The sequence below is a fragment of the Portunus trituberculatus genome, chromosome 42 (assembly GCF_017591435.1).
Source record: "Portunus trituberculatus isolate SZX2019 chromosome 42, ASM1759143v1, whole genome shotgun sequence".
Taxonomy (NCBI): Eukaryota; Metazoa; Arthropoda; class Malacostraca; order Decapoda; family Portunidae; genus Portunus; species Portunus trituberculatus.
Genome location: NC_059296.1, coordinates 8,304,438 through 8,314,437, shown reverse-complemented (window position 1 = coordinate 8,314,437; position 10,000 = coordinate 8,304,438). Strand labels below are relative to the sequence as shown.

Genomic DNA, 10,000 nt, shown 5'->3' with positions numbered 1-10,000 from the left:
ATGAAAAGGTCTCATTGGCCGAGTGAATGATCTCAATCAACCGCGCCCCAATTAATTAAATCCTGCGCGAATCTGAATGAGGAGTCAGGAAAAGTATAGTCACCCTTGAAACTCAGATTTTCTTCGTTTTTCTGATAACCATACTGGGGCTCGGGCCGCTTCGCTCGTTCGTCAGTGTGAACGAAAACATAAAACGTTATAGCGGGGCACGCTTTATTCTTTATAAATCCGCAGACACGTGGATGAAAGTGAGTCAGAGAAAACACGGCGTATATTTTGCTTCCCGTCTATTTACTATTCCCTTTTGCTTGTTTTAGACGCAAGAGCTTCGATTCAATAAGGGCTTCGTCAGGCAGGTCGACACTTCAAACCCGGCGGGCATGTCGTTCAGTCATGTTTACATTCGCTTGGGTGCTCCAGCGCCGCCTGCCGTCTTTTCAATTTGACCATGAGGGCGAAAATCGGGGCAGAAACACTTAGCCTCAGCGCCAGTGTGGACAGTATTGACTCTACTTTGTTTCCAGAACGCTAAATATTCAGATGGAAGCGGATGAGCACCGTGGTGACAAGAAATAACTTGATCTCTGCTCTGTGTCTTGCCCTCCACTCCCTCCTTCCCTCACGGCCTCATTTCCTACCTCCGCTTGTGTGTGCCGTCAAGTCCCTCCCCTGGACGAGAATTAATGAGCTCCAGGTAAGTCCAAGGAGTCCCAGAAGCCGGGAAGCAGTCTGATCCTTCCTTGGTAAACATTTCGTGGGCGGCAGCAACACATGTCGTGACGGTGTGGCGAGAACTCATAACTTTGACGATAAACCTTCTCTAATACCCTTCATTACATGTCTCGCCGAGAGTTGACCTTCGTTAGGGAAGTGAAAACACCACATGACTCAACCTAAACACACAATGACGCCTCTTTATGGATGTGATTGCTTGACCTCGCCTTGGATTTCCAACTGGGTGAACAAACAACGCCATGCGAGACATTTTCCGTGGAGATATATCGCAGAGAACCACCAGAGCGTTTTATCTCGTTGCTTCAGAAGTCTTCTCGTTGTGTCCGATAAATATAAAGTCAATATCCAACGTACGCTCAGGAGTATAAAGGATGAAAGACAAAAGGCAATCGACTATTTTGATTAAATCTCCCATGACGTGCGCAGCGCAATATTTGGCTGATATTATTGGAACTGGAATAGTCGTCGACAGAATGCAATTAACGGTACATCTTCCTGAAGGCTTGGGGCGCCGTGCTCGCCGCTCCTCGATACGCTAAAGAGGCACCGTTTGTTTCCTTTGTTTCTTGATGTTTTTTTTTTTTTTTTTGTTCGTCCGTGTATTGCGTTGTGTTATGTTATGTATGTGCGCTTTATTTTTTTATAGTTTATGTTATCGTTTGTACCCTTTATTGTTACGTTTTTTTTTTTTTTTATTCATCTTCATCTGTGTATTGTGCTGTGTTATGCACGTTTTCAATGTTTATTTTTTTCCCACGTCTGGTTCTCCTGATTAATGAAACAGTATTCATGTCCATTTTTTTCTCTACTTTTTTTGTGCAGGTATTTTAAATTCTCTCTTTTTTTCCTTTTCTTTTTGTTCTTGCCTTTCGTTGTGTTGCGTACATTTCCACCTGCGTTTTTCACCTGGTGTTAAATGCATCAGTTCATTCTTCGTTGTGTTTTGTTTGATTAAGGAAGGTGTTCACATCACTATCTTATCTTTTCATATGCACGTGTTGTGTTGTGTTTAATATTTTCGTGTGTTGGTTGCAGTTGTTTGGGAGGTATTGTTGGCTTGCTGTAAAGGGGATGGGTGATTTTCTGTGTGTTGTTGATACTATTGTTGTTGTTGTTATTGTTGTTATTGTTGATGTTAATTACTTACCAGGTATGGAAGCAAGAGAATGGGAGGAAGCAGGAGGAGAAAAGGTCACGGGATCAATCTCTCTCTCTCTCTCTCTCTCTCTCTCTCTCTGAAAAGGTCACAGTTGCTTCGTGCCTCTCCCAGCTGGTTTTCTTTCTTATTATGTGTTTTATGTCTTATTTTTTTCTTCTTTTCTCATGTTTAACGCGTTTCGTATACGAGTATCTTGTGTCTTGTACTGCTTGTTTTGTGAGGTGACATGTCTTATGTTTCAAGTGTGTAATTTGTTCTTTGTTTGCTCTGTGTCACATATTTTATGGTTTTCTTGCCTCAATGTTTTTTTTTTTTTTGTACTATATAACGTTATGTTTCATGTACTTTGTTTGTTTCATGCTTTGTGTGTTATGTGTGTTTGTGTCACCTATGTTTTACGTGCTTCTGGTGCTTTGTGTTTCTTGAATTATGTGCCAGGTGTCTTATGCTGTAAGTTGTATTCCTGTTGTTTCATGCGTTTCTTTTGGCCTCTCAGGATTGTTTGTTTCAAGTGCATGTGGTGTTTCGTTAACGGGTGTTACATTTCAATATAGAAAGGTACCCAGTGTGTTTCTATTATACGTGTCTGTTAACTAAACTATCATGATATTCTGTTGTTCTTGATCATAAGAACAGGGACGTAAACTATGAAAATGTAGACAGTAAACAACTTTGAAATTAGATAAAGGATGACATTGTATTGCTTTTCCCTTCTAGGAGGTCCAGTTGTGAAGGCCTGACGTGACCCGCATCATCACGATCAAGATGAGGGATACCACTCCACTGTTTGCTTATTAAGGAAACTGTTCATTAAATTGTTTGCATTAGTGATACCTGAGGACTTTCTACATACTTCGACGGTCCGACAAGGAGGTGAGTGTTCTGTGAGTGTGGCAGGGGCCTGAGAGGGAGACTGTAGGTGTATCTAGATGTGTACCAGAATTGAGAGATGGGTATCGGTTGCCTACGGTCGTCCACACACACACAAACTCTAAACACACTCTAGTGATAGTAAGCGTCGTATGCTGGTAGGCAGTTATGCAGATGTACACCCGCATAAACTGAACTGTAGGAAAATAGTGGAGATTGCGCTGGTCACAGAAAAATACGTAGTTTGGAGGAAGGACACCGCCAGGGAACGAATTTGCAACTGAGGCACTCTATCTTTCGAAATATACACAACTTTTTTTTCTTTATTTTTGGTGTTAACTTATGATAGAGTTTGAATGTTTGAAATGTCGCTATTTTTCAGTGAAGGTTGCAGAACGCTTCGTGTTGAATGGTGTTAGTTTTATCCTTGAGCTGGAGTGAGAGTCAGTCAGACAAACACACACACACACACACACACACACACACACACACACACACACACACACACACACACACACACACACACACACACACACACACATACAGAGAGAGAGAGAGAGAGAGAGAGAGAGAGAGAGAGAGAGAGAGAGAGAGAGAGAGAGAGAGAGAGAGAGAGAGAGAGAGAGACCGACCAAGCACTAGTCGTAAGAGATAATTTTCCTCTATTTCCACGCTGCATTTCTGTCACAGTGTTTCCTGCCTCTTTGTTTTATGTCTGCAGTTTGTTCTCCAGTCCATTTATGTCTTTCCTCGCTTTACTTCTTGTCGCGCGCACACACACACACACACACACACACACACACACACACACACACACACACACACACACGTATATAATTCTTTCTTTCTCTCTCTCTCTCTCTCTCTCTCTCTCTCTCTCTCTCTCTCTCTCTCTTCCTCACTGCATCTCTTGTTTTCTAATCTCTCTCTCTCTCACCCTTTCTCCATTTCTCTCACTCATTTCTTTTTATGTGTGTGTGTGTGTGTGTGTGTGTGTGTGTGTGTGTGTGTGTGTGTGTGTGTGTGTGTGTGTGTGTGTCTTTGAGTCAGCCACACCACGCCATGCCACACCACTCCCACACTTTTCCCATAATGCACAGCCAGGTACCCTCGTCTGGTGCACTCCGATTGTATCCACGATGATTCTTAACGCAATATTCGTCATGTTTTATTGATTTCTTTCCGCAGCGTTGGCGGGAATTGTCAATGCAGTGGCCTACTATTTACCGTCCCGTCCCGCCTCGCCTTTCTCTATGAATAAAAACTCGTATTTATGTTCAGTATTGCACACATGACGCTCGGTTTTCATATCATTTTCATTCGTTTTCACTCAAATATATGCCACTAAATGAGGAAATGAACGCAGTAATAATTAGTTCTATATTTTGTAACTTTGTTTTTTGGTGTATACATCTACATTTATTAATCTATTTTTCTATTGGCACACAACACACACACACACACACACACACACACACACACACACACACACACACACACACAGACACACACACACACACACACACACACACACACACACACACACACACACACACACACACACACACACACACACACACACTTTCTCTCTCTCTCTCTCTCTCTCTCTCTCTCTCTCTCTCTCTCTCTCTCTCTCTCTCTCTCTCTCTCTCTCTCTCTCTCTCTCTCTCTCTCTCTCTCTCTCTCTCTCTCTCTCTCTCTCTTTTTCTTCCCATCTATCATCCACACATTTATCCATCTATTCATCTCTATTTATGTGACTATCCACTTATCTACCTATTCCCTCTGTCCATCTGCTCATTCGCACAGCTGCATACCTCCAATTACCCATCTCTCCGTGTATCTATGTAAGTATGCATGTATATACCTGTCTATCCATCAATACACACGTCATGTGCTTAACCTTTCATTCAGTCTGCCAATTAATTCATTTTTTTTCCTTTTCATATCCGTGTAATCACAAAGGTTAATGGAACACTAGGCCCGTCAATACGTTAAGCAGAGACGTGAGATTTCCCTGCTGGTGTTGACGTGACGAAGTGAGAGGGAGACGAACAGACGGAGAGGCTCAGAGAAGGGCGGGGCGGAGGAGGGGAGGATGTGGGGACTGAGAGACTGAAGGACGTTATATACAAGGGAAGTACTGAGTTAGGGAAGGGAAGATAACGAATGAAAAAAGAAGAGTTATAGTTCATCTGAGAAAAGTGAGACTGGGGTGAGAGAGAGAGAGAGAGAGAGAGAGAGAGAGAGAGAGAGAGAGAGAGAGAGAAAGGCTCATTTGATTAAGGCTTTCATTATGATCCACGTATTTCGGCTAAAAATAATTCTCTCTCTCTCTCTCTCTCTCTCTCTCTCTCTCTTGTTACGTATCAGTTCGTCACGGCTTTTCTCGAATGAAACACCGAACCCTTGAATAGATCTCAATTGAAACTAATGAAGCACTTGTGTTCGCTTCTCTTTATGTGAGAGTAATGGAGATCCTACCGTGTTGCTCCCTCTTATTTTCTTCCTCCTCCTCCTCCTCCTCCTTCTCCTCCTCCTCCTCCTCCTCTTCCTCCTCCTCTTCTTTCATCTCTCATGCCTTTCATTTCTCCCTGTATTTTAGATCTCTCTCTCTCTCTCTCTCTCTCTCTCTCTCTCTCAGTGTGTGTGTGTTATTCTGGTCACGTTATGGTTTGCTGCACGGAAGCTTTACATTGATGCTGTGTAAATGATCCCTTAATGAAGTTACAGGAGAGAGAGAGAGAGAGAGAGAGAGAGAGAGAGAGAGAGAGAGAGAGAGAGAGAGAGAGAGAGGGGGAAAGTTCTTGAGTTCCTTATTCTCCTCTCTCTCTCTCTCTCTCTCTCTCTCTCTCTCTCTCTCTCTCTCAACAAACCACTTCTTGTTTCCCCTTCGGACATACACACACTCCTATTAATCTTATTCTCCTGTTCTTATCTGCCCCTTCCTAATCCCAACATCCTCCCCATCTCTTAAAAACAAACCCTTTCTTCATCCTTCCTGTCACTCCCCCCTCCTCTCCCGCCTCATGTAAACCCTTCTCCCCATCTCTCACCCATCACCTTCTCCCAAATTCAGTATTTCCTTTCGTTTCCTTCACTCAAGCTCTTGTATTCCTAACTCCTCTTGCTTCATTCCTCTCTCTCTCTTCCCCTCTAATGCACTGTTCCTCTTCCCCTTGTCCATTTATTGAAGTCCTCCTCCCCTTTCGTCTTGTTCTTCTTCCTTCGTTCCTTCATTTCCTCTTCTGTTCCTCTGTGTGTCTGTGTGTCTGTGTGCATGTCTTTCACTTCCTCTACTGTCAGTTTATTAGTATTAGGTATAGATAAAGGCTTGGGTGAAAAGAACATGTTTTTTTTGTGTGTGTCTTTTAATAATAATGGTGTTAGTTTTTTTTTTTAATGAAGGGAGGTGGGTGAAAAATGAAATGAATTTATTTATTTATTTATGCACCTAATAGTTCTTCTCTGTTCAGGAGGGGAATTCTAAATATGGATGACTAAAGGCTCCATAAAGAGAGAGAGAGAGAGAGAGAGAGAGAGAGAGAGAGAGAGAGAGAGAGAGAGAGAGAGAGAGAGAGAGAGAGAGAGAGAGAGAGAGAGAGAGAGAGAGAGAGAGAGAGAGAGAGAGAGAGAGAGAGAGACGTGTTCAGGCTCTGTTACACACACACACACACACACACACACACACACACACACACACACACACACACACACACACACAGCGCGGCGCATTAAAGGTGAAGTAACCTATGAATGGAAGGAGAAACTCGATAGAATAGGACAAATCCTGCACACGAGGGAAAAAAAGGCAAATATAATTATTGCAGAGAGAGAGAAGAGAGAGAGAGAGAGAGAGAGAGAGAGAGAGAGAGAGAGAGAGAGAGAGAGAGAGAGAGAGAGAGAGAGAGAGAGAGGGAGAGAGAGTAACCTACTTGATATTTTGAATGAATACACCTACTATTGTTTACCTTTATAGAGAGAGAGAGAGAGAGAGAGAGAGATAGTAAGAAAAAGAGAGATACATCCCTTTCCCACCAATCTCCCCCCCCATTCACCTCCCTTCCCCCACACACGCACTCAGTCTAGCTGGGTCAGGATTGGTCAGGGTCAGCGGCTCGGCATCGATTAAGCAAGACATAGAATTGAATTAGACCAGACAAGGTTACAATTAGCTCGGCGCATCACCGCGATACAATGAACCGCAGTGCATTTTTACACCACGGCATTTTAGCGCCAGATTATTCGCCTTCCTTTCCTGCAGTGTGCGATTCCAGTGACGTAATGGAAGTATGGAAGTGCGCCGTTATTCAGAAAGAGAGAGAGAGAGAGAGAGAGAGACAGACAGACAGACAGACAGACAGACAGACAGACAGACAGACAGACAGACAGACAGACAGACAGACAGAGAGAGAGAGAGAGAGAGAGAGAGAGAGAGAGAGAGAGAGAGAGAGAGAGAGAGAGAGAGAGAGAGAGAGAGAGAGAGAGAGAGAGAGAGAGAATAGATTGTTTGCAAGAATAGATTGGAAAATGTTAGAGAATGATAAGTAAAATCAAAATATGTCTGTTAAAATACAATAGAAAAAGACATGTGAAAGAAAAAAAATAGATTAAAAATACAAACTAGGAAAGAAATACATATTGAAATAAACCTTCGGCGAGAATGTGATGAGAAAAAATATATCTTCTGAATATTTCCAGTCAGGGATAAATAAATGATGCAGAGGTGAAAGCTTCGAGGAGGAATTGAGATTGGCAAGCGACGTCATCAATAATAAAATACATTATTGTGCTGCGACATACGAGTCACGTGCGCCCTGGCGGTGTTTTAGGAAGTATAATGATGCATAATTCATTTTCTTGGCTCAACTCGATGCTAATAAAGTGCAAGGCCGATATGCTTGACACCTGCGTCATTAGCTTGGGCGGGCAGGTGTTCGCTAGGTAAAAGATTATTCACAATATTCTAAATGCATATCATTCATTCTATTTTTTTCATTTCATCGATCACTAGATACAGTAAGGGATTAGAATCTGTGTGTTCGGTCACCCTTAACAACCATTCTTTGTTTCTATGATGGTATTATGTGTTTTCGGGTATTTCCAGTATATATTTCATTATTTCACTTTATATTACGTTCCTCTGATCAGGTGCAGAGTTAAGCAGTGCGTCGTGCCGTGCCAAGGTTCCTCTTCATGAGTAATATTATGTTATTAAGTTGAAGAAAAGTTGGCTGTTATATATGTGCGTAATTCTTGCTTCATGTCGGCGTTGGACGGGCGGCTCACGGCTCTAATTGCTCGAAATTACGGGAAACATCGCCTTCTGCTCGAGAGACTTTGCGAGATATCAACAATTAAACGCTGCTTCTGCTTCTGCCGGCGCGTATAGTTAAAATAACCCCGCATTTAGCCGCGGTAATTATCCAACTCGACTTCTAAACGCCGCTTCCTCTCTCCCTCCTACTTACCTTCCTCTGACCCTCCTTCACCCCACACTGCCGCTTCTCCTTGCCTCCCTCTCGCCCTGCAGCCCCTCCCTCCCTTCCCGGCGCCGCGTTAGATGTCAGAGGCGGCAGGAGGAGTGAACCGTTTCCCTTAGTGAGACAAACCCAGCCACGGAACACGGCCCAAATAAAATCTTCACGCTCCTCCACGACGTTATCTTGCTCTAACGCGGAGAAACAGCCCCTCTCCTGACACAGTACGTCTCTGGAACAGCATTATCTGGCCGCCTGGTGGATCCCGGGGAGAGGGAAGAGGAGGTAAGGGTGTCAAGGAAAGGGAGGAAGGATCTTAGTATGGGGGGAACCTTTATGTTTCCTGTGTTCCGTCTGGCTGGCTGGTTCGTGGGTCTTGTTTCTACTAGCTGGAGGTCTTTGGGAACTTCTTGTTGATGTTTTTTGTGTGTGTGTGAATTTTGTGGTAGTGGTAGGGGTATTAGTAGTGATAGTAGTAGTAGTAGTAGTAGTAGTAGTAGTAGTAGTAGTAGTAGTAGTAGTAGTAGTAGTAGTATTGTTTATAGTTGATATATTTTTTTTTTTTTTTTGAGATCAGTGTAAAATCGTCTGCTATCTCATCAATAACGTCTTAATAATTTCAAAGTAGGTTGTACACCGTTTTATAAGCTCTCAAAACATCACACCTATTCCCTCAAATCTTCCATCATGACAACACGCACTATCTACCTAACCTCCTTCTTCTGCCAGTAAACGGTATTCAATTTCTGTTTGCCCGCCTCGCCAAGCCACGCCACGCCAGGCACACGCACTCTTCCCGTCACTCTTCACGCGCCGCCAGTCCGCCAACATACCTGGACATCTTTGGCCTTCATTTCATTTGCACACCTGCGCTCTCCTCGAATACCAGCACTGTCCCCACCTATCTGTCCACATATTACTAAACCTTTATTCCCATACCTGTCTTTTCCACACACATACGTCTAGTCACGTACATACATACATACACACACACACACACACACACACACACACACACACACACCTGCTTCCTCTACGTATTTACACACATGTCTCCTGTATACATGCACACACCTACACTCAATTTGCACACATCTCTTTGCTGTATGCTCACTCAGCCGCCTCTTGACTGCGGTACAAGACGAAGCAACACAAGCAACAAGTTACACGGGAAGCGAGAACGGAACTCGAGACTGTCAGACGCTCTCGCCTCGGTCCTTTCAGACAATACATGTGCCGAGGGAGGGACACTGGGAGGGAGAGGTATGGGAGGAGGCAAAGATAGAGAGAAAGAGGGAGAGTGAGAGAGGAGGGGGAGATGAGGGCGAGGGTAATTGAGATGAGGGAGAGTGAGATGACTACTGCGGCTAGAGGAGGAAGAGGAGAAGGAGGAGGAGGAGGAGGAGGAGGAGGAGGAGGAGGAGGAGGAGGTGTTGGTGTTTGTGTTCGTAATTAGAATAGGTGGGAGGTGTGCGTGTAGATGGTTGTAGTAAGGGACGGGAGAATGAAAAGGAGAGGAGAGAAACAGAGAGAGGGAGAGAGAAGAGAGGAGAGGAGGCTGGGAAGGACAAGAGGGGAGGAAGGGGGAATGAAAGCGGCAGTGTGGAAGTGGCATGTAGAACAGTCGACCGCTAATTTAATACATTGTCCTTCGTGATGCCTCAGTACTTCATTCACTGGGAGAAAAGAAAGGCTGAGATGGTGAGAGAAATGGACGAGGAGGGAGGTGAGTGAGATGGGGAGGAGGGAAAGTATG

The 10,000-nt window shown here is 43.9% G+C and overlaps 1 protein-coding gene across 1 annotated transcript in view; it reads right to left on the bottom strand.

Moving 5' to 3' along the window:
* LOC123517815 (protein O-mannosyl-transferase TMTC2-like) overlaps positions 1-10,000 on the bottom strand; it is a 276,242-nt gene that overhangs the window by 9,733 nt on the left and 256,509 nt on the right. The gene's annotated exons all lie outside the window — the stretch shown is intronic.